The following is a 27,262-nucleotide window of genomic DNA, read 5'->3' on the forward strand; positions in this document are numbered from 1 at the left end:
CTCTCCTTTCTACTCCCTGGGGAATCTCATTCATAACGAAATCACTTTTGAATCAGATTCCATTTCAGGCTCTGATTCCAGGGAACTCCAGGTTGTGGCACTGACAAGTAGATGACTGGGAGGCGACATGGATGCCTGGTGACAGACGTCAGGAAGAGAAGGGCCCAGATCGCGGCTCTGGCACTGGAGTGCCTGCTCCTAGCACCTCTCTTCCCACTAGTTGTTCTCTTTACTCTGTTTTGGAGATCACCAACTGAAAGGCGTGTAAATAGGTTATATAGGCATAAAGGAGTGTTGGGGACTGTGGCGGCCTGGAGTACACCTTCCCCCTCTAAAGGGGGAAGCCACTGGAAATTTGTATCTTTTTCATTTTGTTATGAAAAGAATTCCAATTAGGGTGCTACAATTAGTCTTTTGTGACCTGATTGCTACATAAATATCCTTCTGTTCTATGCATCAGTCCATTTTATTTTTTTTCTTTTTTTAAAAGATTTATGTATTTATTTGAAAATCATAGTTACACAGAAAGAGGAAAGGCAGAGAGAGAGAGAAGTCTTCCATCTGATGGTTCGCTCCCCAGTTGGCTGCAATGGTTGGAGCTGCACCGATCTAAAGCCAGGAGCCAGGAGCTTCTTCCGGGTCTCCCATGTGAGTGCAGGAGCCCAAGGACTTGGGCCATCTTCTACTGCTTTCCCAGGCCATAGCAGAGAGCTGCATCGGAAGTGGAGCAGCCAGGACTAGAACCGGCACCCATATGGGATGCCAGTGCTTCAGGCCAGGGTGTTAACCCACTGCGCCACAGCACCAGCCCCAGTCCATTTTATTTTTGATGTATTTCAAAGTAGGTTGCAGGTATCAGCACACCTTACCCTCTGCAGGTCAGCAGGCCTCCCATTTACTAGTGTTCAATATTTATTTCTGCTTAGCCCATGGCCCCATTTTTTGAAGGTTAAATATACACAGAGTGAAATGTGTACGTTCTAAGTGTACCATTTAATGATCTCTGACACATCCACATGTCTGCATAACTCAAATAGCTGTCCACATTCAAACAGTGTTACTAGCTTGGGAAACTCCTAGGTGCTTTTTCCTAGTATTTCCTACCCTACCCCACCAAGGGCAATAACTGTTCTCATTTTGTTCCTTACAGTTTATTCTGTTCCTGGTATTAGGACAAAGAATTGGAAATCTATATTTTTGTATGAATTATCTAATTTCAAAAGTTGTTAACACAAATGACAGAAAGCGTTGTGTGACCAAATATAGCATACCTGCTAGCCTAATGGAATCAGCAGGCTACTGATTTGTGAATTCAGTACACTCCATGTTCCTACCTCTCTCTGTATCCTAACTTTCACCACATCCACTGCCATTCTGATGTAATTTTGGCTTGGCTGCTCTAGTGTCTCTTTACATTGTTGGGTTCCCCCACTCTGCTCCCGCAGCTGACTGTTGCGTCCGTCCCTATTTCTTGGCTCACTTTCTTGAAGGGGTCCACTTCACTTTTTATGCCAGACTGTGGCGTTGGTTGCTGGCCTGTTTGTGGGTTGGCTGGTCTTGCAGGTAGTGTTGGCCAGTCCAATCCACTGTGACCGTGGAGGTCTGTGATATAAAACATGGCTACCTCAGGCTGCCCTGACTGAGACCTTCTGTTCAGGGCATGACTGCTTAGGTGTGATTGTGGGTGGCACAGGCAAGGTGGTTGACTGATACAAAATGGGCATGAAACTGATGTCTAGTTTTGGCCTCTCTGAACCTGTTACCTCGTCTGTAAAATGGTGATGGTAAGGAGGAGTCAGAACATTGTTACGAAGGTTTAGTCTATGTTTACGTGAACATTTGCACATGTGTTTTGGGTGCTATAGTAAGTCAGTAAGGCCTGGGTGAGTTAAACCACAGCATTCGTTTCTTGCAGTTCTGGAAACTGAAAGTCTGAGCTCATGGTGCCAGCACAGTCAGGTTCTACCGAGGACTCTCTTTTGGCTGCAGATGGCCGACACGCTGTGTCCACAGTGCAAACTTACTCTCTAGCTTCTTTGTATAAGGACACTAAGCTTATACATGAGGGCTCCACCCTCTTGACCCAGTCACCTCCGAGTGCCATCACATGGGCAATTTCATTTTAACATAGGAATTCTAAGGAGACACAAACATTCTATCAATCACAGTTTGTTGTATGTATTGCTGCTCTTTCGTTTATAAATTCATAAATATGCAAGGAGATATTTTTGGTTTGCCTTTCCAGACCCTGTGTGTACTCCCTGGGATGCACACCTGCATCAAAGGGTTTTCTTCCTTCTGGTGTTTGGTTGAGGTTGGCTCATAGCGATCCACAGCTGGAGACTGGAGAGGGGAATGAGCATGAGCCGTGGGGCCAGGGTGTCCCCGGACCCACCCCTGCAGGATTGGCCAGGGATGGCTGCCTTCCTGGACTAAAGAGTGAAATGAATCAGTGTTGTAGCCTCTCCACCCAAAGTGCTCCTCCCAGGGTTCTATGACTGCTCTCGCCCCAGGCTCCTTCAGGCCTGCAGGGGGCGCCTGGCACCTGGTCTAGAGCCAGGGCGTTACCCTTGTGAGGACCCTAACTTTTGCATCTGGGTCTTTAATTATCATTGTCTCTTCCAATCTTCAATTTGAGCATTCCTGGACCCTGTATATGATACCCTTATCTTTCTTTTTTATGAAAACGGCTTCCCTTCTCTCACCAAAGCCTTATACATTTATAAATGAGATCACTTTCTTATGTGACATTTCACATTTTAATTATTTTTCCAGGGAGCTGCATTTCATGGACAATGAGTGCTGGCTAAGCAAACAACAGGTTTCAGAGGAAGTATCTCATCGGCAGCCACTTAATTAGAACAAGATCTCATTTTCTTCCTAGCCAGCCAGTGCTGAGAAGAAATTCCTTCCCCTCCATGTCAATGTGTGTGGAAGAAATAGCAGAGTTCTTTGGGGGAAGACAACGATGACACTTCCTAGGCTGAGGCATGGTCATCTTGATTACCCAATGACAGCAGTGATTGGTTATTGAAGTCCTGCATGCCAGATACCGTGCTAAGCCACTCACAAATATTTATCTCAGTTGATTCATGTAAGAACTTTGTGAAGCTGGTGACAGTCTCTCCATTTTACAGATGAGGAAACAAGCTTTTGGGAGGTTAAGGGGTTTGCCGATGGTTGCACAGCTGTGAAGGTAAGGATGAGGAAGTTTACTAGTCAAGTCTCTGGGATGTAGAGCTGAGCTCTTGACTGGTGAGTGTTGCTTCCTAGGACAGAGAGGAGCAAGCAGTGGGTCATACATGTGCTAGCCTGGAAGGCTCCAGGTCACCACAGATTGAGCAGGCAGAGGGGAAAAGGAGAGGACCTGCCAGGGGAGGTGGCTGTGCCATGTCACCTAGGACCTCCCTTTGGGACTGTTTCCCCATCTGCAAAAAAGAAAAAAAAAAAAAACGATGGAAATGCTAAATGAAAATGCCCTTCAGCATCTACTATTTTGGATTTTACCCTTGAATTCAAGTCCTCCTTGTAGGTGTCTTTATCTACTTCTGGGTTCACAAGCCCAAGAAGGATCCTTCTATCTGTCCTGCTTTGTCTTCAACTGTTTTCCCTGTAATTCCACGCTTCAGCTTGTAAGTGGTAAATCTACCAAAAGCATCTAGAAAATAGCCCCTTAGTTTTACTCTTATCAGAATATGATGCATGCTTATTTTTAGGAAATTTGAGAAATAAACAAAAGCATAAAGATGGGGCTTTATGGTGTAGTGGGTAAGGCTGCTGCCTGTGCCGCTGGCATTCCATATGGGCAGTGATTTGAGTCCCAGAGGCTACACTTCTTCTTCTTCTTTTTTTTTTTTTTTTGACAGGCAGAGTGGACAGTGAGAGAGAGAGAGAGAGACAGAGAGAAAGGTTTTCCTTTTCCGTTGGTTCACCCCCAATGGCTGCTGCGGCCGGTGCACTGCGGCTGGCACACCGCGCTGATCTGAAGCCAGGAGCCAGGTGCTTCTCCTGGTCTCCCATGCGGGTACAGGGACCAAGCACTTGAGTCATCCTCCACTACACTTCTGGGCCACAGCAGAGAGCTGGACTGGAAGAGGAGCAACTGGGACAGAATCTGGCGCCCCGACAGGGACTAGAACATGGGGTACTGGTGCCGCAGGTGGAGGATTAGCCTACTGAGCTGCGGCGCTGGCCAGAGGCTACATTTCTGATCCAGCTCCCTGCTAATGTGCCTGGAAAAGCAATGGAAGATGTCCCATGGGTCCGAAGTGGAGCAGCTGGGACACAAATTGGCACCCATACGGGATGCTGGTATCACAGGTGCCAGCTCTACCCACTGCACCACAATACTAATCCCTAGATTTAATTAAAAAAAATTTTTTTTGACAGGCAGAGTGGACAGTGAGAGAGAGAGACAGAGAGAAAGGTCTTCCTTTGCCGTTGGTTCACCCTCCAATGGCCGCCGCAGCCGGCGCGCTGCGGCTGGCGCACCGCGCTGATCCGATGGCAGGAGCCAGGAGCCAGGTGCTTCTCCTGGTCTCCCATGGGGTGCAGGGCCCAAGCACCTGGGCCATCCTCCACTGCACTCCCGGGCCACAGCAGAGAGCTGGCCTGGAAGAGGGGCAACCGGGACAGAATCCGGCGCCCCAACTGGGACTAGAACCCGGTGTGCCGGCGCCGCAAGGCGGAGGATTAGCCTGTTGAGCCACGGCGCCGGCCTAATTTTAAATTTAATGATTATTAATACAACTGAGCCACCTAACACAAATTCATTATAAAATATGAGAAATAATTACAGGGTATCAAAAGTAGCATTTCACTGGGCTGTCTCTCTGACAAAGATGAGTCAGGCTTTAAAAACATGGCCTTTCAAAAGGAAGAAATTGCTTATTGCTCAAATGACACAGGGTTCAGCATTAATTCTGTTCTTAATTTTCATTTTTTATAGATGTAAATGCTCAGAAACTTCGTTCACACATGAATAACTTGAGGGAAATCAAAGAGTTTTGTTACAGTAATGTCATTCAATTAAGGTCCTTCTGAGTTATGTCAAAAATCAGATGATGATTTGCCATAAAAGTCTACTTTTAATGATGTATGAGTCAATTAAGCATGGCTGTGATATGTCAGAGGCAAAGGATTGGAAGTTATTGAGATGTAGGAAGATTTACCCCGTACATTTCAGGGTCCTTTATTTTCTCCACGCTTGCTCCAGTGCTTAGAATGCTCCTCTTGGGCGATGTCTCTGGAGTTCTTGTGCTTGGGGACAATGCATTAAAGAGTATTCACTCAGGATGGGAAGAAGTAGGGAGGAGAGGGTGATTGTGTGAGGGAGGAGGGAAGAAGAGAGTGTATGGGAGGCTCAGAGCATCCCTGGGCAGAGCATTTTCTTGGATATGAGATTTGAGAACCTGTGCATTGATTTTTTTCCCCCAAAATCATTCTGAAAGGCTGAACTTGAGTGTTCATGGTACACCCACTCCAGGTAGAAGATTGTTGTAGGAGACAATGATGTGAGGTCAGAGCTGAGCAGGTGGGGGCAGGGAGTTGGGGGTTTGCCAAGGTAGCTGGACTTTGCTGAGACCCAGGTGAAAGGGGTGCAGTTTGGATAGTGAGGAGAGGGAGAAAAATATGAGCTTTGCAGTTAAAACCCAGCTAAAATCCCAGCCCCTCCAAGTGGGGATAGATTTTTGGAAAGTTCCTGGCCCTGGTCAGTCTCTCTCACTTGCCAAGAGGGGACAAAATGAGGTTCACAGCTGTAGGCTCCTTGCAAAGCCTGACCGAGATAATGGAAGACAAGTGAGTTCAGACTAGCATAGTCCTGAGACCCTGGCGAGAGTGGTGGCAGTGCCCAGCAAGATTCTCCTATCTCTGGCAGTTGGATCTACTCTGGTCCTCTTTTGACTGATTTGGGGCATAAGAGCCGTGACTACCCTGGCCCAGACCCTGTCTCCTTCACAATCTTTGGGTATCAAAACCTGGAAGGAATTCTGAGTTTGTAGGTCTCCAAACCTTCTTCCAAGGCCTCAAACCTCTTCTCTGGTCCACTTCCCTCAAATGTATCATTGCTGGGTTCCTGCAATAGCAGGACAGGTGGCTGAGGCCCTTCAGGGTTGCAGAATTGAGCCTGGAGAGGGAAGAACAGGGGGCAAGCTCAGGAGTCTTGTCAGTGGGGCTGTGGGCCTGGGCGCCTAGTGGGCAGAAGGTTCTAGTCTTGCATGCTGTATGCACTTCCACGTAACTGTATAGTGAGGGAGTTGGGGAGCAGATGAGCAGATGAGGGGAGGGGTAAGAAACTTCCCTTCTCAAACAGAGGAAAAGGAAAATGGCCTCTGGGTTTCATGAGTGAAAGGAGGCTGAGGGAGCAGAAAGCATTGGCAACCTCATCCATCTTCCCATCCCAACCCTGCCCCAGGAGCAGATCACGGACTTTGGCAGAAGACAAACCTTATTCTGAATTTGTTCTATTCATAGTCCTTTTTACACTGTGTTGTTAGGTGGGTATATTTGCCCAGTCTGGAGGATGAGACTCATTCTATTTAACAGTTTGTTGCTGTAAACAATAACTTCTACGTTTACAGAGCTCAGTTTGTATCTTGTCCCAGGTTCTGCCAATGCTGGGGTCAGAACGATTTCTTGTGTAATACGTATTTTCTTCAAAAAAACTAACAAAAAGAGGAGGTGGGCAGCTTGTATTAAAATATAAATCACCCCCAAGTGGAGGCCAGTCACCACTGTACAGGGAGCAGGCAGGCTCCAGCTGCTTGTCAATCCTGGAGACCTTTGGTAATGACTGACGCTTGGATCCTACCCCGAGACTTGGGTTCATCCCTCTAGGACGAGAGCAGGGCATCTGGAGATTTACAGGCTGCCCAGTGGTTACAGTTTACAGTCAGGCTGAGAACCAGGGGCTAGAGAGCCTCAGTGGGCTTCAGATGAGATGAGGCAAGGCTTACGTTTCTGAGGTGGGCCGTGTTAGAATGTGGACATTCTGAGCAGTGTGCAGCTGCCTTTGGAGCAGCCTCCTCCTGGCTATGTGTTTGACCTCTGTGAACTTCAGTCTGCCCATCCCTTCGGTGGGGGATAGTAATAGTTGTTTACCTTTTAGGGTTGTCCTGGGGATTAATGAGAGATTTTTTAAACCGTTTAGAACAGTTGCTGGTACTGTGCAAGGGCTGCTCAGTGCTTTTTCCGTAACAGGCAATTTGTTCCCAATGCACTCAGCATGAATCATTCCTCTGCAACTCGCGGGTCTGTGGCAGATCTCCAGGCCTGGGTTCATGGACCAGTCTCCTTTAGCAAACTTCCCTGTCAGAGGTACACCAGGTAGCTTGATTTGTTTCTGAATGTTTACCTACAAGAAAACAGACACATGGCATAGTTCAATCTGTACCAGCTCGATGATGAGGGAGATAAAAGGAGCATTTAAGGCACAGAACCAAGTATAATGAGCCAGATAGGCAGCATTGTTGGGTTCAGCATTGGCTTTTATAGAGTTTTTATTTTTCTGTTTATTTCAGGTGACGACGATGGGATTGAAATATACAAAATAATATGGAGAATGTCTGCATCAACACAAAGAATGCTTTGTCTCCTGAAGTCAGGGACAGCTTCAGGGGCACAGGGTCTGTGCAGTTGCCCAGGTATCTGAGCTTAAAGGGGGACTGCATTGTGTCCGTATTCTGCCTTTGCTGTCTTGAAACCCTTAGCAGTTCTGTGTTTGCACTTGTGTTTCTTAAGTGTAGTCTGATGGGACAATGAATGTATGTGCGTGAGCAGGGGAGACCCCCACAATATGCATCTACATGGCAGTTCCTTACTTGCACAAAGCAGGCACAGTTCCTCCGAGCATGTCCCTCCAGCACGGCCTCCTCGCTGGGGAGTTCAGTGAGAATCAGACAGTGCAAGACTGGCGCCTGGCATCTACCACCAATAGATGAGAAACAAGTGACTAACATCTTTACCTTTCCTACCTCAGCCGATCACTTATGCTGAAAATCATGCCATGGGAGGACAGCAAAGGCCGGGCAGCCCTTTCTGCCTCATCAGTAAGCCGAAGGTGGACTGGGTTGGTGAAACATGTACCTATTAAGAAGGGAAACAAAAAGTCGAATTTGTTTTGTGAGAAAGAAATAATATGAACATATGAACTACACAATACAAACTGTGTAATTTGGTGATTCTGCATGAACTGGCGTTACATGATATAAAAATAAACAGCTGGTGGTATGGCATGGAGGGGTGAAATCGCCACGTTCAGCACTAGGATCCCATACGGGTGCTGGTTGCAGTCCCAGCCACTCCACTTCTGATCCAGCTCCTTGCTAATGCACCTGGATAGCAGCAGAAGACGGCCCAAGTGCTTGGGACCATGCACCCATGTGGGAGACCCAGATGAAGCTCCTGGCTTTGGCCTGGCCCAGCCATGGCCATTGCTGCCATCCAGGGAGTGAACCAGAGGGTGGAAGGTCTCTCTGCCTCTGTGTCTCTCTCTCTCTCTCTAACTCTGCCTTTCAAATAAATAAATAAATTTTTTTAAAAAGAGTAAAATTCATGCCAGTAATTTAACATTTAATTTGTTTTTACCCAGAACAACATTAAATAGTGAATGCAAGACACCAGGGCAAATTGAGAGAGCACAAAGAAAGGAAAACATTTTCTAATTTAGTACTTTGAACAGCGTGTCCCTTCTACTCTTTGAACAAAGCAGCTCGCATTTTTATTTTGCACAGCCGGCCTTCTCTGAATTATGAGGCAAGAACCTGTCAGTGATTGGCAGAGGTGTGTCTTTCTGTACTGGCTTCACAGCTGTTAAGCTCCTCTTAGGTGGGCATGCAAAACAGGTTGCTGAGTGAGGGGTTTTGGAGGCATCTTGTGGTGAACACTGTTTGCCTTCTGAGCAACCATTTCTTCATTTTCCAACTTTGTTCTGGCCCTCTACTCTCATGTCTTCGCTGGTAGGACCACAACCACAGTTCAGAGGTAGAGCACATGACCTAGCGATCAGGCTATCATAATTTCTTGGCCATAGTGATTGGCTCAGAAGTAGGCATGTGATCCAGTCAGAGCCAATGACATGCAAGGGGTCTCAGGCTGGGAATCCTGGGAAAGAGACTCACTCATATTTGAACCTGGAAGTGAGTTGGCTACAGGCTGCTGCCATCTTGCCACAGTGGATAACCTGAGAAAGAGGCCAATTTATGGAGATGGAGGAAAGCCAATTTCTGTGACAACGTCTGCCTTATTAGAAAACTTCACCTAAAGCTAGAAGTGGCCTTCTCAGGCACACAAGCAACGAACTCTCTGGGCATTAGCTGTTTTCTTCTGCTACATGAAAAGTAGATGCTATGTTATTCAGTTAATTGAATTTCTAGAACTTGTAGCAATAAGACAATATAGATTACAATTTAAACTTTTTCCCATTCAGGCAGGGACAACTTCTGCGTTTTCCTTTTCTGGGGAGGCTTTTGGTGGGTAGGAAGCTGACACTCCCAAAGGACCCTTCTCTCCATAGATTTTTTTTTCCAAAGCCTAAAATACCAGGGTCACAAACTGGGAATCACAGGGCCTGTTACGACCTACAGGATATTTTTAATTGACTTGAAAAATATTTTAAAAATTGCACAACTTTATCTAAACATCTAGATTTCTTTGATCTTCAGGAAAACCAGATTATCTGGCAGCTCCAGATAGCTCTTGTCTGGTGCTGGGAAGTGGCGCCATACCCTGTGTGGCCTTCAGGTTGCCCTCCATTCTCTTTTACTTATTCCCTAATGATTCCACTCATTTTCAAGCTCACGTGGGCCCTGAAGGGGTTTGACACTATGCCAAGCCCCTGAAAATGAATGAGCTTGATAGGAGAGAGGGAAGGCTGAGAGGGGCAACACGAAGCCAGGTGAACAGATTCTGCAGATTTGAGAAGCTGGGGCAGAGAAAGCAATCCTTGGGCCTCAGAGTCCTGGGATTCTGAGCCTGCTCCCTGGAGTTGAACCCCAATGTGGCAGGACCTTACAGAGGATTTTTTTCCCCAAAGAAATATCTGATTTAATGAGTATAAATTTCAAAAGTACAACTTTAGGAATATAATGATTCTTCCCACCATACCCACCTTCCCTCCCCCACTCCCACCCCACCTCCTCTTCCCTCAAATTCTGTCTCATTCTCCATTAAGATTCATTTTCAATTAACTTTATACATAGAAGACCAACTCTATACTAAGTAAAGATTTCAACAATTTGCACACACACACACACACACACTATATATATATATATATAACTGAAAACAAGTTTTACAGTTAATTCTCATACAACTCATTGAGAAAAGAGGTCCTGCATGGGGAGTAGGTACACAGTGAATCCTGTTGTTAATTTAACAATTAACACTCTTATGTATGATGTCAGTGATCACCTGAGGCTCTTGACATGAACTGCCAAGGCTATGGAAGCCTTTTAAATCTACAATCTACTTCCATATTTAGTTAAGGCCATAAGCAAAGTAGAAGTTCTCTCCTCCCTTCAGAGAAAAGTACATCCTTCTTTGATGGCCCCTTCTTTCCACTGGTGTCTCTGTCACAGAGATCCTTCATGTAGGACAATTTTTGCCACAGTGTCTTGGCTTTCCATGCCTGAAATGCTCTCATGGGCTTTTGAGCCAGACCAGAGTGCCTTAAGGGCTGATTCTGAGGTCAGAGTGCTACTTAAAGCAATTGTCATTCTGTGAGTCTGCTGTGTGGGCTGCTTCCCATGCTGGAACATTCTCTTCTTTTAAATTCTATCTATGATTAATACCAAGCATTTGATCTTATTTATATGATCCATTTAACAGTTAATCCTATTTATAGGATCACTTTAACACCTGATATTGTCATTTTAATACTTAGGAAGGCATTTTTACCACCCAGCTTAATAGAATTTGGGGTCCCATGGCAAGTTGTTAAACTGTACCTATAGAACTAAGTCCGTAGGAATGTATGCAGAACTATACAGTTTTACAGTTACAACTTACAGAGGATCTTAGAGAAGGTGGCTGTGTTTACCCCAGGGGCTCCATCTTAGACGGGAGCCAGAAATTCCCATCCTCACCCTTGACATGGACCTCGTAGATGCAGAACCTGAAGATAGCGGGGCCAGGAATGGCCGTCTCAGCTGCAGCTACTATGCACTACCAGGCCCTCTGCAGCTTCCCCATTGGTGCAGGTAATTTCCCGCACCTGTGTCTTGTGGGAGACTGGTGATGTCCGTGAAATGCCAAGAACCATCAGGGCTGAATTTCTCACCAGCTCAGCAGAATGAGGGCTTGGATTCCAAATCCATTTGTGGAAAATAAAGAACTCCACTATTGTTTTTGCATATGTGGGTCTTTGGAGAATGAGAATCATTCTTGAAATGATACAACCCTTTCTGTTTCAGCTTTTTTTTTTTTTTTTTCAGTGTTGAAGTCTCCAGCTGCTGTTTGGGAACAAGCTACGAAGGGTTAGTTTTGAATTTCTTTGTGATTCAGTCTCCTCACATGAACTGGAGTTTGTAGCCCTGAGTTAGCATGTGCTAATTCTGAGGACTAAATATCAATGAAAATGAAAGCACTTATCTCAGGGTCTAGCACATAGACACCCAGTAAACAGGACTACTTCCTCCTAGTCTTTATTCCTACATATGTTTTTTTTTGAAGCAAATATCTCATAGTTACACTTTTAGGGTTTGTATTTTTCCATTTAGTATACAAAATTTTCAAAGTTGCTGCCTAGTCTGATTTAACACAATTAATGTTTGCACAATGCTTCTCAGTTCTCAATGAGCTGCACACTATAAATTAATTAGTTAATTAAACAGCCAGCTCTCACCTACCATTCTCTCCCCAAATGACTACAACAGTTGGGGCTGGGCCAGGCTGAAGACAGGAAGCTGAAACTCAATCCCAGTGTCCTGCATGGGTGGCAGGAACCCAACCTGAGCCATCAACTGCTGCCTCCCTGGGTGTATTTTAGCAGGAATTTGTACTGGGAGTGGAGCTGGACTTGAACCCAGGTACTCTGATATGGAAGTACCAGGCTTCCTAGGTGAAATTTAACCGTTGCATTGAACACTCCAGATTTTTTTTTTTACTTTAAAAACATACTCAAAATTTTAAAGTCAGTTTTAAGACGGGTTATATACTGATGTGGTAATCAGTATGAAGGTAGTAAAAGATAACTTGGCATGGATAGGCTTAATGGGTAATAACAGACGGCCAAGGGAGACTTGGCTTTAGGGTTGATTTGGGTTGTCTGCAGCTTGTGTTTGTTCAAGCTGGCTGTGGGATTCTGGGAGCTAGTGGGAATTTCCAAGAACCGAATCTGGTTCTGGGTGTGAGGAGGGAGTGGAAGCTGCAGGTGGCATCCTGACAGAATGCGACTGTGCTGGAGATCCCCAGGAGAAGTGTTGGATGGGTCGGTTTATGTGTGATTCTTGGCCAGGTCTTCCAGACAGCCCTCTACGGGGCTCTTCTGTTATCCCTGCAAAACTGTGCTTGACAAACTCATGAATGCAGGGGAAAAGCTGTTCTCCCAAATGCCAGCACCCAGAAGGTGCTTATATGCCTCGTTGTTGGAACCGCAGGTGGTCATGGAGGCATCTGTGAACTTGTGAGTTCTGGTTGTGGGAGATGTGGGCAAACACTACACCCACTCGCCTGTTGGGCTGCTTGCTGTGTGGCATCCTCTCCTACCATAATTGTTTTGGGTGAATCATGTCCACTTGCGTAAGTTTTAGCCAAGTTGCCGTAGGTAATTTTTATATATTTATGGGACCTTCCTGTAATTGTGACTCACGGTCATGCTTCTACTCAGAATTTTGTTAAAGCTGAGCATTGCAGGGAGAAAAATGCCTGAGTGATGCTAAAGGTTTTCAGAGAACTCAATTAAGGAAGGGATGATGGTCAAGGCCCTCATATGCTGCAAGTGCCCTTAGCCACTAAAGCTCCAGGGGCACCGCTGCTAATTACGGCTCTTTTATAGTCCCCTTCATTTTTTCTGGGATCAAAAAACAATAACACACATTTGTCAGAATACTCAAATGTTACATAAATGTGTAAAGCAAATAGTGTATGTTTTCTTACTTCTTCTCTCCCAGATATTTCCAATCTGTAGAAGTAACCACAGACAACTCTTTAGTAAATATCTTTCTAGAACTTTCCGTGTGAGCACATACTTAAAACAATTTCTTCAGCAATTATGTTTTTCCTTAAGTGATACATGTATGAGAGGAATATAGAATAACATTTTAAAAAACATCTTTCCACATTTGGGACAGGATATGTGCTCTTAGAAAGTGGTGTCATACAATGACCCTGTGGGTGGTAGTACTTTGATACATCTTCCAGATGAAGATGCTTAGAGATAGTGAACACCTCGCCCCAGGTCACACAGCCACAGGTAACTCAGGCCTGACTTCCAAAACTCTGTCTGATAACAATGCCATACTATCGGCTTTTCCATGTTAACAAAGAGGATCTACCTGCTTTTTTCCCCCCAATTATTTATGGTTTGAGAGCAAGAGAGGGAGAGGGAGAGGGAGCTCCTATCTGCTGGCTCATTTGTTGAGTAGCCAGGACTGGGTTTGGCCAAGCTGGGAGTTGGTGACTCCATCCAGGTCTCCCGCATGGGAGGCGGGGACCGCACCACTTGAGTCATCACCTGCACCTCCTGGATCTGCATTAGCAGGAAGCTGGTGTCAGGAGCAGAGCTGGGAATTGAACCAGGCACTCTGACATGAGATGCAAATGTTTTAACCAGCATCTTAACTACTAGGTCGAGTGCCCCCCTGCCCCAGTTTTAATGGTTCCAGAGAATTGTCTGGTATAAATACACCACTTTAAATTTTTTTTTCACTTGGCTAGGCATTTGCCCTAGTGGTTGAGATGCATGCATTCCATATTGCAGTGCCTGGGTTTGAGTCCTGGCTCTGCTCCCGACTCCACCTTCCTGCTAATGCACACTCTGGGAGGCAGCAGGTGATGGATCGAGTACTTGGGCCCCTGCCCTCAATCTGAGTGACTTGTATTGAGTTCCCAGCCCAGGCCTGACTGTTGCAGGCATTTTGAGAGTGAACCAGCAGATAGGAAATTCCTCTCTCTCTGACTTTCAAATATAAATAAAATAAAATAAAATAAAATGAAATACTGTTGATTGCTTTTCAGATGAACTGAACAGGACTGTTTCTGGGTTTGCAGGAAGAGCCCTGGTGATCTGGTGTGCAGTGTCCCCACGGCTCAAGGTAAGAGGCCGTCTCAGCTGCTGCCAGTCAACTGCTGTTCCCCTGTGCTCTGCAGAGCCCTGTGCAGCTGCAAAGGAAACAGTGGCAAACTGCACTGTGACGCTCACACTGGAGAATGGGGGCCTCGACGTCCTGATCCCCATGTGTGGTTTTCTCCTCACTTACCTTATGTTCCTCCCTCTGTCCTGTTTTCCTACTTCATTTCTATCCTCCCTCTTCTGCTCACTATGCGGGAAGTTATTTTTAGTAAAAGGCCTATGGTTCAGAAGCTGTCACCTGCAGTTCCACCATCCCATATGAGCCCCAGTTGGAGTCCCAGCTGCTCCTCTTCTGATCCAGCTCTCTGCTAATCACTTGGAGAAGAAGTGGAAGATGGTCCAAGTGGTTGGGCCCCTGCTAACCACGTGGGAGATCAGGATGAAGGTCTTGGCTCCTGGCTTCAGCCTGACCCAGCTCCAGCTGTTGGAGTCATTTGGGGAGTGAACCAGCAGATGGACGATAGATCTCTTTCCTCTTCTCTTTCCTCCTCTGTCTCCACCCCTCTCTCTGTAGCTCAGCCTTTCAAATAAATAATAAAGCAACAAAATAAGTAAGAAGCCTATGGACTGGGGTCACCAGTGGCCATGTTTAACATGTAGTGACTGGAGAATTTCATCTCTCTGCCTTCTGCTTTGGTTTTGTGTGTGGTACAATTTCATTTGTTGACTTGGCTGGATTCTGGTGGCCACATATTTGAAGGGATTTTAGGATGATATTTGAATTGGTAAATTCTGAGTAAACCAGGTGACCTCTCCCCTGCTCCCTAGTGTGGGTGGATCTCATCCTGTCAGTTGAAGGTGAGGAGAGAAGGCTGCCTTTGAACTTGATCTGCAGCTCTGCCGGCCCACTCCATGGAGCTTGCACTTGCTAGGCCTCTCCAGTCGTGTGAGACAATTCCTTAAAATAAATCTCTTTCTCTGTATACACAACTTCCATTGGCCCTGCTTATCTCGGGAATCCTGCTTAATACATATGGTGACTGCAGACTTTACTCTCCATTCTGGGCCACTTAGCTTAATCACCTATTAAATACTTTTGATTTGATCTTTAATAGAATCCATATTTTAGTCTTGCCAACTGACCCAATAAAGCCCTTTGCTGCATTCTTTCCCCATATGATATAAACGTTTGTTTTCTTTCTTTTTTTAAAAAGATTTATTTTATTTATTTGAAAGACAGAGTTACAGGGAGAGGTAGAGACAGAGAGAGAGGTCTTCCATCCGATGGTTCATTCCCCAGATGGCCACAATGGCCGGAGCTGCGCCAATCCGAAGCCAGGAGCCAGGAGCTTCTTCCAGGTCTCCCATGCAGGTGCAGGGGCCCAAGGACTTGGGCCATCTTCCACTGCTTTCCCAGGCCATAGCAAGAGCTGGATCAGAAGAGGAGCAGCCGGGACTAGAACTGGCGCCAATATGGGATGCCAGCACTTCAGGTCAGGGCGTTAACCCACTGTGTCACAGCGCCAGCCCCCAGAGGTTTGTTTTCATGCCTCCCTTTTAATGGTTACTTATTTGGGTTTTTCTGAGATTTCCTTGTAAATAAATACAGGTTTGTGTCTCTGCAGCCAGGATACTACATAGTGATATCTCCTTCTCAGGTTTTACCGTCTAGAGACACTTGATGTCCATCTGCCCCTCATTAGAGATGTCAGTCTTTATCTCCTAGTTGAAGTGTTATCTGATTCCTCTGCTGTGCAGGATAGATCTTACCTTCCCTTTGCATTTAAAAGGTACCCCTTCTGATCACACAGGTGTCCTGTGTCCCATCACAGTCCCCGAGGGCCAGCGTTCTTGGATGGGTTTTGTCTGAACTAGTCTCTAATTTGATGGTTGCAACACAATGATTTTGCAAATCTGCTACTTCCCCCACATTTACCGGGGGTAGTTAACATCCTATCATAGATTAGAAACCAGTATTTCCTTTTATCTTATTTTTGTGTTTGCTTATTTCTCTGTTTCTCAGCAAAATGGTCCCGTGGATCCCTGTCTTCCCCATGGCTTATACTTCACTGCTGTCCTTAATCATTTGGGGCTCAAGCCATCCTGGATTTAACTTAGTGGGAACGACTCCTTTGACATGTTCCCATCAAGCACTTTCTGTTTTCTGGCATAATAAGATGTTCCAGATTTACCTTGTACTCTCCCTGCTCCAGCCCTGAAGTCAGCCACTTTTTCAAAGGGCTCTTGTTCCTTCTGGTGGGAACACACACACACACACATTTTAGTGATACCTCCATTCCAGCGCATCCCTAAAGTTGATCCTTGCCTTTCCTCACTTGGTACTTATGTCTCACACTTTTCAGAGTGACAGAAGGCACTGTCAGTCATTCCACAGGTACAGGTGGCAAGGAGGATCCCAGAGCTGGGTGTGAAGCATTTGCCAGCTTACCACTACCTCCACCCTAGTCACTCTCAGGGATAGAAACTGGTTTCTCTCTTAACTCTTGGTAATATTTTTGCTGACTTATTTGGTTGTATAGGATCCATGGAGTTGAAACATTTTTCTGGCTTCTTCCTGCTCTGTAGCCTGCACCTGTCACAGTAATTGATGTGAATAGGAGCTAAAAAAAATCATTTAACAAAAGATCTAAGAGTTACATATAATCAATGCCAAAGTCATGATCACCAGTTCTACTGACATCAGCCAAGACTTCCTTTTGAGGGGGGCTTTCAGTTAAAAAGTTCTTAATTAAGAAAGATAGGGTATTTGTCACAGTGGTTAAGATGCTGCCTGGAACACACACATCCCACATTGGGGTGCCTGAGTTCAAGTCTGGCTCCGCTTGGGATGCCAGCATAATGCATGTGCACCCGAGGGGGCAGCAGGTGATGCTGCAAGTAACTGCTCCCCTGCTGCTCACATGGGAGACCTGGATTTGATTTGGAGAGTGAACTAGCAGATGGGAGCCCACGCTCTCCTCTCCTCAAATAAAAATAAACAAATTTAAAAAAGAAGGAATGGGGCTGTTTGTGGTCCAAAATCACCTCTGAGCTCCCAGGGAAATGCAAGGCCTTTGTAAATGTTGTTTGGTTTTCAAGGCAGATTTGATTTTTCACTCACTCTCTTGAGAGGGATTTGATGTGTTAAGCAGTAGGATTTCAATTTTCCATTAAGGCACAAATGCCAATAATTATAAATAGAAACATTTTTAAAATATGGCCTTTTCCTACACCTATTGAACACTGTTTTCTGGTTAGCACATAAAAGCATTTTGCTGCTTCCATTTCAGACATTAAGGGACACTGAGGGGGTTGCTAAGTGAATCATCATCTTCCTTATCCCAGGGTCTGGAGCTGTGACTTTATAACAGAAAACATCAGTGGTTATGCAGGGGCGAGAGGAGGTGGTTCATTTCCTTACCCATCCTGAGGGTCCTGCTCGCCAGTCCTAAACAGAAGCTTTGCAGGTTAACAAGAGAAAAGCCGGATAAATTTACCTTCTCAAAGCTTGCGTGACATGGAAGGCTTCAGAGAATAAGACCCCAGAAACCCGGAGAAAACTGTATTTTTATGCTCGGGTTTGATGAAACATGGTCAGCCCTGCAGGGTTGTGACTGGATGGAAGAGTGCAACTGAACGGTAATACCTTGGGGTGGGGGGCAGCAAGGCCTGGGAATTCAGCTCCTTTGCAGCCTCTCTGCATAGCATTTCTTCTCCCAGGTGTTGAGTAGGACCTCTCTGGAATAAGGGCCTTCAAGGGAGAGGACAGAAGGAAGAGAGGGACCTTTCTAGGTTTGGGGGCTGACTTTGGGGAGAGGAGTTCTAGTTGCTGTGACACACCTTGAGGAAGAGGAATTCTTTTTTTTTTTTCCAATGATCTAAAATTGGATTTTTTAAAATTTGAAAAAGCCTGCAAGAGATTTCTAATCATATTAAAGTGATAATTCACATTTACAAGTCTCTTTTTTTTATCAGCTTAAACAAATTGTTTTTTCTAGCACTCAAACACTAAATTCAATTTTATTCTAAATATTAACCTTTACAGATGTATTATGGAGCATTGTTATAGTCAGAGGATTATTATATTCATTATGACAAGTGGAAAAAATTCAAGTGTATAACAAGTTGGTAATATTTTCTTTTTTTTTAAAGATGTATTTATTTATTTGAAAGTTACAGTTATACAGAGAGAGAAGGAAAGAGAGGGAGGGAGGGAGAGAGAGAGAGAGAGAGAGAGAGAGAATCGGTCTTCCATCTGGTGGTGCACTCTTCAATTGGCCACAACGGCCGGAGCTGAGCCCATCCAAAGCCAGGAGCCAGGAGCTTCCTCTGGTTCTCCCATGAGAATGCAGGGGTCCAAGGACTTCTACTGCTTTCCCAGTCCATAGCAGAGAGCTGGATTGGAAGTGGAGCAGCCAGGACTCCAAATGACACTCATACGGGATGCCTTTACCCACTACGCCACAACACCGACCCAGGCAATATTTTCATAATTTTTATCTGGTCGGACTTAATGAAAGTTAAGAACACACTAGATATTATTGAAAATATTTTGTTTTGCCTGCCTCAATGTAATCCTCTAACATTTTGAAATTTATCTGCTTGATTAGTTAAGGCCAATAACTCATACATAACCCAGTGGTGCTATCCCTATGTACTTCTATTGTTTAAAATAAAGAGCTAAAGGGTCAGTTACACAAATCTGTGGTTGAGTTAAGATGCTAGCCATTATATGCTGTATTTACTCTTGAAAGTAGCAAACTTCTCAAGCCATAGACAAAAATTTATGTGATAAATTTATGGTGCACAAGTTTGTGATAGGGACGGGCATTTGACTGTGGCTAAGATGAGTGTTAGACAGCCTGTGTCCCATGTCATACTGTCCATGTTTAATCCTGGCTCTGCCCCCTGATTCCAGCTTCCTGCCAGTGCATGGGAGGCAGCAGATTATAGCTCAAGCAGTTGGGTCCCTGCCACCCATGAGGGAGACCTGGGTTGAATTCTTGCCTCAGTACTGGCTGTTAAAGGCATTTGGGTAGTGAAGCAGGAGATGGGAGCCTTCTCTGATAAATTAAAAAAATTTAATTTTAATTAGTTTTTCTTTAATGGATTTAATGTGATTTGTAGATATAATTCTTTTTTTTTGGTGCTGAATTTTTAAAAAAATTTATTTTGGTTATATAAATTTCATATATTTCATATATGCATATTTAGGAACAAAATGGGGCTTCCCCTCCCTTCTGCCCACATTCCACTCCCTCCCCTCAGATTCCCATTCTTAATTTTTACAATGATCTATTATCAGTTTATTTAGTGGTCATATAGTTAACCCTTCTCTAAGTAAAGGTGTTCAGCAAATAATATGAAGAGAAAGAAAACAAAACAAAATAAAACTAAACAAAATATTGTTCCTTAATGGAAGAGACAAGGGCTATAAACAACCATCCATTCTCCGAATACATTACATTCAGGTATTAGTTGCATCGGATTAGGGAGAACATATGATATTTGTCTTTTTGGGATTGGCTTATTTCACTAAGTATAATGGTTTCCAGATGTGACCATCTTGTTGCAAAATACAGGATTTTGTTTTATTTTTTTTTTTACAGCTGCGTAGTACCGTAATGTATATAGACCATAATTTCTTTATCCAGTCAGTAGTTGATGGATGTCTGGGTTGATTCCTTATCTTGCTATTGTGAATTATGCTGCAATGGGGGTACAGATAACTCTTTGATATACTGATTTCTTTTGGTTTGGGTAAATTCCCAGGAGTGGGATGGCTGGATCATTTGGTAGGTCTATATTCAGATTCTGAGGTATCTCCATACTGTTTTCCACAGTGGTTGCATCAGTTTATATCCCACCAGCAGTGGGTCAGAGTACCTTTTTCCCCACACCCTCACCAGCAATTATTGTTTGTTAATTTCTGTATGTGAGCCATTCTAATTGGAGTGAGGTGAAACCCCATTGTGATTTTGATTTGCATTTCCCTGATGGCTAGTGATCCTGAGCATTTTTGCAAGTGTTGGTCATTTGAATTTCCTCTCTTGAAAAATTCCTGTTTAAGTCCTTTGCCCATTTCTTTACTGGATTGTTTGTTTTGTTGTTGTTGAATTTCTTGAGCTCTTTATATATTCTGGAGGTTAACCCTTTATCAGGTGCATAGTTTGCAAATATTTTCTCCCATTCTGTTGGTTGCCTCTTCATTTTGCTGGATGTTTCTTTTGCAGTGCAGAAGCTTCTCAGTTTGATGTAATTCCATTTGTCAATTTTGGCTTTGACTGCCTGTGCTTCTGAGGTCTTTTCCAAGAAGTCTTCTTCTTTTTTTTTTTTTGTTGAAGATTTATTTATTTATTTGGAAGAGTTACGCAGAGAGAGAAGGAGAGGCAGAGAGAAAGAGAGAGAGGGAGAGAGGTCTTCTATCTGCTGGTTCACTCCACAGTTGGCCGCAGTGGTTGGAGCTGAGCTGATCTGAAGCCAGGAGCCAGGAGCTTCTTGTGGGTCTCCCACATGGGTGCAAGGAGTTGAGCCATCTTCCACTACTTTCCCAGGCCACAGCAGAGTGCTGGATCAGAAGTGGAACAGCCGGGACTCCAACTGGTACCCATATGGAATGCCGGCACTGCAGGCAGTGGCTTTACCTGCTATGCCACAGCGCCAACCTCCCAAGAAGTCTTTGCCTATGCCAATGTTTTGTAGAGTTTCCTCCATGTTCTCCAATAATTTGATGATATTGGGTTGTAGATTTAGGCCCTTTATCCTTTTTGAGTGGATTTTTGTGTAGGGTGTAAGGCAGGGGTCTAATTTCATACTTCTGCACGTGGAGATCCAATTTTTCCAGCACCGTTTGTTAAAAAAGAGATCGTCTCTTCTCCATGGATTGATTTTAGCTCCTTTATCAATTATAAGTTGGCTGTAGGTGCATGGATTGATTTCTGGAGTTTCCATTCTGTTCCATTGGTCTATAAGTCTGTTTTTGCTCCAGTAACAGGCTGTTTTGATCGTAACTGTCCGGTAGTATGTCTTAAAATCAGGTATTGTGATGCCTCCAGCTTTGTTTTTGTTGTATAAGATTGCTTTAGCTATTCCAAGTCTCTTGTGTTTCCATATGAATTTCAGTATAGTTTTCTCTAGATGTGTGAAGAATGTCATTGGTATTTTGATTGGGATTGCATTGAATCTGTAAATTGCTTTTGGTAATACGGACATTTTGATGATTTTAATTCTTCCAATCTGTGAACATGGAAGATTTTGAGGAAGAGGGATTCTGATCTCTCTGACTTGTTTAGGGGAAGAAGGAGGGGCAGAGACAAAAGGCTGGGCAGTGAGAAGGACTTTGCTTCTGATGCCCCCAACTTCTTCAGTTCAAGGTACTCAGTCCACCTTGGGGATTCGTGCGGTGAGCCCCGAGAACTGTCCCAGCCCAAGATCAGAGTGGAGGCTTTCATTGCCTTGAAACTCGTTATTCAGCTGTCGTTGTCTCGTGCTCTCCCCTTTAGTGGAGTTTGCAGTGTGCCGCAGCTCCTCTTAAATCAGCCTTGTCTCGCACCTCTGCTTCAGACTCCACCTTTCGTTCCTCTTCATCCCTTTGGGTTTAGGGCCTTGAGTTACTCCCATATCTCTTGTGGTTCCCCTGAACTTGTAGTTTGCAGACAGTGCTTCTGTGAATCAGTCCTGTTTGAGCTGTCTTCACCTAAGATGCCGGTCTGTTTTCTGCGAGGGCCCTGACTGCGGCACCGAGAGACGTGTATCGTTCCTGTAGTGGGGTTTCCCTCATTCAGCAGATTCACCAGGGTCCTCTTCTGTCTGAAATCTATGGTGGAATCTAATAGGGGTGAATCACAGTAAGGTTTCTGCGTGTTGATTGCGTCCATGAAGATTCCCCTGGACGAGCTCTCTGCTGCGCAGTGAAGTGTGCATCGTTTTGGAGTTTCTCACCCAGATGGCTTCACAAGGCTTCTTCCCTGTATGAGTTTTATGACCCCCAGAGAGATGTGATTTCTGGCTGTAGGCTTTCCTGCTTTGACTACACTCACAGGGCTTGTTGCTCTGGTAAAACTTCCTTTCTTGATGGGAAATGTGCCATCAATAATCTTCTCTCTCAGATGGCGGTTTTCTCTGTTATGGATTCTAAAGTGAATGATGAAGTCTGGTTTTGATGGAGGGCTGATTACCTTCCTGAGGGCCTGACTGTAATGTTGGAGGAGCTGCAGCAGGATCGTTTTCCACCTCCGTGGCCGATGACTCCACCTTTGCACAATTTCCCTCATGATTTACCAAGTCTAAATTATGTTTCAAATTCAGTCTAAATGAATCTCATGGATGGGATTTTAGTTCTTGGGGTGATTGGAAATTAAACCAAAATGTTTTCCAGCACTGTTACACTCACTGCGAGTCCCCTTAGCCTGGACTTTCCTGTAGGTGGATGCTGCTTGTATGGAAGGCCTGCCTGTTTCCTGTTGCCAATCTGTTAGGCTGTCGTCTTTGTGTGCAGCTTTTTCTAAAGTAGAGTAGAATAAGTTGTTCCTTTTGAATCTTTCCACTTCCATGAGGAATAGACACATCTTGAAAAACGCTTTGCTGTGGTTGGCTTCTTAGTTTATACTTACTCGTTAGCCTTACAGTGATCTGAAAAGCAGATCACCTACCTCCACCCCTCATTCAGAGAAGGAATGTGTGGGATAGGGTCTTCTTGGATTTCTCCCTTTCTTTTTCTTTTTTCTTAAAGATTTATTTATCTATTTGAAAGGCAGGTTTACAGACAGAGAGAGAGAGAGAGAGGCAGAGACAGAGAGAAAGAAAGATCTTTCATCTGCTGGTTCACTCCCCAAATGGCCGCCAAGAGCCAGAGCTGGGCTGGTCCAGAGCTAGGAGCTTCTTTTGGGTCTCCCACGTGGGTGCAGGGGCCCAGTGACTTGGACCATCTTCTACTGCTTTTTCAGGCCATAGCAGAGAGCTGGATCAGAAGTGGAGCAGCTGGGACTCGAACAGGCGCCCATATGGGATGCCAGCACTGCAGGCAGCGGCTTTACCCACTGTGCCACAGCACCAGCTGCTGATTTCTCCTTTTTTCAAACTTTTTTAAAAAAGTTTTTCTACCACCCTGGTTTTTTTTTTTTTTTGAGTCTTTTTACAAAAACTACACTAACACAAATACTGTAGACTTCTATATTCAAAGAGCAATTAGCTCAATATGGACAACATCCATGTGCTATAGCTAATTTTAGACACAAACCGATGGCTTCAAACATGCTCTTTTAAAATAAGAATATGCCACTTTTCAAAATTTTAATTTGGTTAGGTTTTCTTTTAAAATAAATTAAAATATATGTAATGTGCATATGTATATACAACATTAGAAGAGTGTATGTTGCATATACACTTACTTGTTACACACATGCATGCACGCACACAAGTATCTACAGCAATCACTGAAGAGGATGCAAATGTTCCCTCCCGGATTTAAAAGGCCATTCCCTACTTCAGTATTACATTCAACACCATTATAATCGCCCTTCTGCTAGAGGTAACTTGCTACACTTATGCTGGATGCTATTAGAGTCATGAACCAAGAATTAAACAGTAATTCCTAACTCAATGTAAATGAAATAGTCCAATTTAACATTCTACTGAAAATTACAATAGTGCCAATGTAAAAATGAGCAAATTTGGGGAGATTTATCAAAGAAATTCTTTCCTCTTTCCTACTCAGTGTTTAGGTAAAAGTATATTTTATAAGTGGGAAAAAAACTCCATCTGGACAAATTATTATACTCTATCCAGTTAACACTAAATTGATGGATCTGAAAGGTCGCAAGGCACAACTTGCTGTCTTACTCCACCAACTGTTGTTCAGCATTGAGTGAATTTTGCTTTTAAACAACCTCTAAGATCTTTTGCAGCCTTATTTTCTAAAATTTCTTTTGTAAAACCTCCCTATGTTCAAATTAATGGTAGGAGGATAGCAAAAAAAATTGAGGTAGTATATTAAAAGTTGAGATGAGTCACTCTGAATAAAATATAAAAGGTAGACAAAAGTGACCCCTTTGACAAATTCTGCTTTAAAAAATATGCTAGAGCACTGAAGGAATAATTTACAAAAACAATAATTTTTATTTATTTATTTACTTGGAAGGGAGGGAGTGAGAGATGGAACAAGGGGAAAGACATATTCCTTTCCATTTGGTTCACTCCCCAAATGCCCATAACAGCCTGAGCAGGCCAGGCTGAAGCCAGGAGCCTGGGTCTGGGTCTCCCAAGAGAGTGGCAGGGACTCAAGTACTCGAGCCGTCACCTGCTCCCCTCCAGGGTGCACATTAGTGGGAAGATGGCACTGGGAGTGGAGCTGGGAGTCCAACCCAGGCACTCTGGTAAGGGATGTGGACACCGCAAGCAGTGGCCTTTGTGCCAGACACCTGCCCCGATTTTCCTCCCTGTTTCTGCTTCAGTTCACATCAGTTTTCTGACTTAATACCTCATGGAGACAAGGCTCCATCAGCTGCAGCATCTGGCCTCTGTCTCTGGGCTTTCCCCACCCCCATCAGGTGGAATCCATAGCTGCATTTGTGAGTGTAATGGGTACCTGGTTCTTCGTCCTTTCAAAGTCTCCTTGGGAAAGAGAAGAATCCAGTGAAGATGGAGCTGGCTTGTCCAACATTTGGGTTAAACTCTCTGCATTGCCTTGTTGTGGAGACCTCATGGGAGCCTTCCTTTCTTTGAACATCAAAGACAAAGGCAAGATCAGACCCCTGAACCTTGGGATACTTCTTGAAACTCTAGGCTCTGTCTTGAAGTCTTGCTGCAGGTATCGGGGCCAAGAGGGTCTCCTCTCCAGAAAGGTTCCTGCTAAGAGTCCTGGTTTTTGGGTTGTTCTCCCAGCACTCCCTTCCAGCGAGTTCAGTATTGGAGCTTGCCTTCAGCCCACTCTACAGTCCCGCTGCCTGTGCCATGCAGTGCTTTTCTGCCACGAGGCCAGATAGCAGTGACCCTGGGTTCGTTGTCTATGTATTCTCATTCACTACTTAAGTGGTTCCTAAAAACATGTATTTATTTATTGCTCATGCATCTGAAAACTGGATTCTGTCTAACTTTCAACCTGTCTCCATTTATCTTCTCATTCCTGGACCCAGGCTGAAGGAGCAGCCCCTATTTATGAAATACTGTTCTGTCAGAGATAAAAGTCCAAGAAAGTGGGGTTCAACTATGATAAAAAACTTAACGCTTATCTTTGGATATGAAAAATGTATCTGCTCACATCCCTTGGCTAAAGCGTGACACATGCCAGAACCAGAGTCCAAGGGCTGGAGAATCTGTTCTCTTCCTATGGGGTGCATGAGCAGGTCATACACCAGTAGTAGGGCTATGTAAGCTTATTACAGAGAGGGAGACAGTAGTTACAAACATAAATCTGATACGAATACATACCAGTTTAAATTTTTTTTTAAGATCTCCATCTTGGGGACTTTCATCCTCCCAATCCGGTTTTAGCCTGCATAGCTGTCATCCTGAGAGCTCCCTCATGGAAGGCGGAGACTCAACCCCTTGAGCTGTCACCTGCTTCCCAGGGAATCAGAAAGGGGCTGGGACCTGAGCCCAGGCTCTGCACTATGGCATGTGTGCATCCTGACCAGCACCTTAGCAGCTGGGCCCAAACGCCCGCCCTGTCATCACTTACGTTACTCACAGTTTTAAAGCAACCCCAGCCTCTGGGTGCTGTGCGTTGGAACCACCTCTGTCCACTGGCTGCCTCTTTGGCAGGCCCTCGGGTTTCAGTTCTCACCGCCTACTGAGCCACCAGTTACCTGGTTGACTGCCTTTTGGCCCCCTGAATTGAGTTGAAATCTCTAGTGTGCTATGTTCTCTTCCTCCCTTTTCTTCCCTTGTGGCTTCTACATCCTGCCCGCCTTTCCTTTTTTTCTTTTTTGAGAGGCAGAAAGAAAGAGCTCCTAACTGCTGTTCACTCCCCCCTCAAACACCTGCAATGGCTGCAGCTGGACTGGCCAAAGCCAGGAGCTGGGGACTCAATCTGGGTCCCCCACATGGTTGGCAGGAGCCCTGTCATTGAACCCTGTCTATCACCTGCCGCCTGCCGCCTCTCAGTTCACATTTATGGAAAGCTGGAATCAGGTGCTGGGAATGCAACCCAAGCAGTCTGATATGGGATGCACGTGTGCTGGACCTTCCCGTCACTAAGGGAGGTTTCAGGCGAGGGGGTGGGGAACACAGTTGCTTGTGATCCAGGTACTGGATTTTTTTTATTTTTTATTTTTAGAGATTGATTATATATTTGAAAGGTAAAGTATCAGAGGGAGAGACAGGGATATTCCATCTGCTGTTTCACTATGCAAATAGCTGCAACAGCCAGGGCTGGGCCAGGCGAAGCCCGGATCCTGGAACTCCATCAGAGTTTCCCACATGAGTGCAAGGGCCCACGTAGTTGGGCCATTTTCTGTTGCTTTCCCAGGTGCATTAGCAGAGAGCTGGATTGGAAAGAGGGCAGCTGGGACACGAACCAGTACCTATAGGGGATGCCGACGCTGCAGGTGGTAGCTTAACCACAATACTGGCTCCAAGGGCTGGTTTATTTGAGGCTTCTCTCTTGGATTGCAGATGGCACCTTCTCCCTGTCTTTACTTGTCCACCTTCCTGGGGGTATGTCCTATTCACCTCCTAATAAGGGCATCAGTCATACTGAATTAGGGCCACCTGTTAATCTCATTTAACCTAGTTACCTCTTTAAGGGTCTCCAAATACATCTGAGGTACTGGCAGTAGGACGTCAGCACTGAATTTGAGGACACGTGATTTCATCCATAATGTGAGTATGGGGGAAGAATTCCAAACTGATTTGGTGACTCCCAGGGTAGACCTGATTCAGTGCTCATCTTAGTGTTCTGGAGTCTGTTTGTCTACATGTTCACCCTATGGGAGGTCACTCTTTTCCTCCCCGGAGAGGGTCCTCGTCCAGGGTGCTCTGAGGATCCCTGGTCTGAGTGGACCCTGGGGATCTGTTTTTGCTCTCCTGAGTATG

General features: G+C 44.9%; 2 long non-coding RNA genes across 15 annotated transcripts in view; one reads left to right on the forward strand and one right to left on the reverse strand.

Moving 5' to 3' along the window:
* Positions 1 to 27,262, forward strand: part of LOC103352232 (uncharacterized) — a 247,708-nt gene that overhangs the window by 49,421 nt on the left and 171,025 nt on the right. For 8 of the 13 annotated variants that reach the window (XR_016215713.1, XR_016215716.1, XR_016215717.1 and 5 more), the window contains exons 1-3: positions 11,840 to 12,026; positions 14,176 to 14,252; positions 26,974 to 27,049. This is a non-coding gene — a long non-coding RNA (uncharacterized LOC103352232). Of the gene's footprint in view, positions 1 to 7,525; positions 7,644 to 11,432; positions 11,475 to 11,839; positions 12,027 to 14,175; positions 14,253 to 26,659; positions 26,885 to 26,973; positions 27,050 to 27,262 lie in introns of those variants that run through there. The other 5 variants (XR_016215718.1, XR_016215712.1, XR_016215719.1 and 2 more) reach the window with 5 other exon arrangements.
* Positions 4,805 to 11,360, reverse strand: LOC149123307 (uncharacterized). 2 transcript variants are annotated; one of them, XR_016215725.1, is made up of 5 exons: positions 11,008 to 11,360; positions 7,965 to 8,085; positions 7,102 to 7,354; positions 6,013 to 6,127; positions 4,806 to 5,259 (listed from the first exon to the last, which is right to left on the reverse strand). It is a non-coding gene; the product is annotated as an uncharacterized LOC149123307 (long non-coding RNA). The 2 variants fall into 2 exon arrangements; XR_016215724.1 differs by having other exon boundaries at positions 4,805 to 6,127; positions 11,008 to 11,356.

Source organism: Oryctolagus cuniculus, chromosome 11 (genome assembly GCF_051225735.1).
Source record: "Oryctolagus cuniculus isolate XC-2025 breed Fujian yellow rabbit chromosome 11, ASM5122573v1, whole genome shotgun sequence".
In the NCBI taxonomy this organism is placed as follows: Eukaryota; Metazoa; Chordata; class Mammalia; order Lagomorpha; family Leporidae; genus Oryctolagus; species Oryctolagus cuniculus.